Source organism: Ursus arctos, unplaced genomic scaffold (genome assembly GCF_023065955.2).
Source record: "Ursus arctos isolate Adak ecotype North America unplaced genomic scaffold, UrsArc2.0 scaffold_22, whole genome shotgun sequence".
Taxonomy (NCBI): domain Eukaryota; kingdom Metazoa; phylum Chordata; class Mammalia; order Carnivora; family Ursidae; genus Ursus; species Ursus arctos.
In genome coordinates, this window is record NW_026622897.1 from 58,905,211 (window position 1) to 58,908,378 (window position 3,168).

Consider the following 3,168-nt stretch of genomic DNA (forward strand, 5'->3'; position numbering starts at 1 on the left):
TGGTAGCTACACTTGTGGTGAGCATAGTATAACATACAGAGGTGTTGAATCACTATGTTGTACACCTGAAATTAATATAACATTGTCTGTCAACCATACTCAAAAAAAAAAAAAAAATCCACAGAATAAGAAAATATTTGCAAATTATATATCTGATAAGAGAATTGTATCTAGAAAATATAAAGATTTTTTCCAACTCAACACAAAAAGAGAACCCAATTAATAAATGGGTTTAAATAAATGGAAAAATAAATAAATAAATAAATAAATAAATAAATAAATAAATAAAGGGAAAATACACATTTTTCCAAAGATGATATACAAATGGCCAATAAACATGAAAAGATGCTTAATATCATTAGACATCAGGAAAATGAAAATCAAAACCATAATGACATACCATTTTATTCTCTCTAGGATTGCTATAATCACAAAGACAGATTAATGAGGATATAAGGAAATAGTGAATCCTCATACAGTGCTGGTGGGAGTATAAAATGGTGCAGTCACTTTGGAATACAGTCAGGCAATTTCTCGAAAGGTTTTACAGATTTACCATATGACCCAGCAATTCTATTCCTAGATAAACACCCCCAAATAAATAAATAGACATGTATATAGACATATATATATTTACACAAAAATGCTACACAAATGCTCATAGCAACATTATGCATAACAGATAAAAATGGAGTCGACCCAAATGCCCATTAATTGATGAATGAATGGATCAATAAAATGTGGTATATCCATACAATAGGATATTATTCAGCAATAAAAGTAAATGAAGTACTGATATACAATACAACATGGAAGAACCTTGAAAATATTATGCTAAGTGAAAGAAGTCAGTGTCAGAAGACCACATATTTCATGATGCCATTTACATAATATGTCCATAATAAGAAAATCTTTAGAAACAGAGAGTAGATTAGTAGTCGCCTAGGAGCTGGGTAGGATGGGGGGCTTGGAAAAAATAGAGAATGACTGGTAATGGGTGTGGGGTTTCTTTGGGGGGTGATAAAATGTTCCAAAATTAATGATGATGATTGCACAACTCTGAGTATATTAAAAACCATTGACAACAGATCTTAGTAAGGATGCGGAGAAAGGGGAACCCTCTTACCATGTTGGTGGGAATGCAAACTGGTGCAGCCACTATGGAAAACAGTATGGAGTTCCTCAAAAATTTAAAAATAGAACTACCCTACAACCCAGCAATTGCACTACTAGTTATTTATCCAAAGGATACAAACAAAGTGATCCAAAGGGGCACCTGCACCCCAATGTTTACAGGAGCAATGTCCACAATTGCCAAACAATGGAAAGAGCCCAGATGTCCATTGACTGATGAATGGATAAAGAAGATGTGGTGCATATACACACACACACATGCACACACACACACACACACACATACACACACACAAATTGGTCACATATGACTTCCATAGTGAATTCTAGTAAACATTTAAGGAAAAAATAGTACTCGTCTTTCAAAAATTCAGAAAAATAGAATAAAGTTTAAAAAAAATTCCTAAGTCGTTTTATGAGACCAGAATTACCCTGATATCAAAACCAGAAAAAAATATTATAATAACTTTTCAGACTAATTTCATTCATGAATAAATACACAAAATCTTAGCAAATCAAATATGTATATTTAAAGGGTAATACAGTATTCCAAGCAAAGTTTATCCCAGAAATGCAAGGTTGGTTTAACACTCAAAAATCATTTAGTCTAGGGGCACCTGGGTGGCTCAGTCCATTGAGCGTCCAACTCGATTTCAGCACAGGTCATGATCTCAGGGTAGAGAGATCCCATGTCCTGCTCTGCAGTCAGCAGGGAGTCTGCCTCTCTCTCCCTCTCTTCCTCTCTCCCTCTGCCCCTCCCCCTGCTCTCTCTAATATAAATAAATAAATCTTTAAAAAATCATTTATTCTAATTCTTCACATTAACTAAAACAATTTAGGAAACAGAATAAAGCCCAATTCACCCTACCTGATATTATTCATTTCACAAAGCTATTGTAACAAAAACATTGTAGAACTGATTCAAAAATGGTCAAATACACCAACTTCAATAATGATATGAACAATAGATTCTTGTATATGAGAATGTAGCAAACGTCATAGTTGACCACACAAATCAGTATTGTCAAATATCTATTACTAATCAGTACTAAATATCCATTATTTAGTAAATTGTGTTGATAAAATGGGTTCCCCATTTGCAAAAAGCAAAGTTGATTGCATACTTTAGAATATCCACAGAGGTAATATTCAAAATATTTAATAACTAGTATAACATGGACACTAACTGATCAGAGTGAATCAGATCGTGACACATCATGAAAGGCCATCAGTTTGCCAAATATTTAACCCTTAATTGCTTGATCCTAAATAAATAACAGACACCAGGGCAGTGCTGGGAATAGATGCCCAGAGGTACCAGAACAGTAGCTTTTATCAACTAATTATTTTAATGACCAAAATAACTATACCAGAGCAACCAACTGAATATCAGCCTCAAGATAGGCAACATGAACCATAAATGAAGACATGAAAATAAAAGTTTGTGGCCTTGAGATGGGGAAAGAGTTTCTAAACAAGAGCCCAACATTAGAAACTATCAGAAGAGATCTAGACAGGGTGGCCTATGTCAAAACTAAAAGATTTCTACTTAACAAAAGATATCATGTTCAAAAATAGGCAAATTTGTGAGGGATTAGGAGAGGATATTAGCAAAATCTAAAACTAGAATTAAATGTTCTAAAACTTAAATTTTTTAATAAAAATTTCTGTAAGTCATCAAGAAAAAAGAAGAGCAAGAATGAGTAAAAAGCATAAATAGCTAATTCAGAGAAAGGAAAATCAGAATAACGAAAAAGTTTATTTTAAAAACACTAAGAAAAAATACTAAATTAAAAAATAAAAAAATGCTAAACAATCAGAAAAATTAAATAAAAATAATTCAGACTACCTTCAACCATCATATCTGGAAAGAAGAAATTGGACAATATCTAATACTGCTGTGGCTATAAGAAATCAAGACACTTAATCTAATTCTGGTTGGATTGCTTAAGTATCCTAGAGGGAAATCTGGTATAGTTAGAGAAAAGCATGTTTGAACGCCCTTAGTAATCCTATTCTTAGGTATACACCATA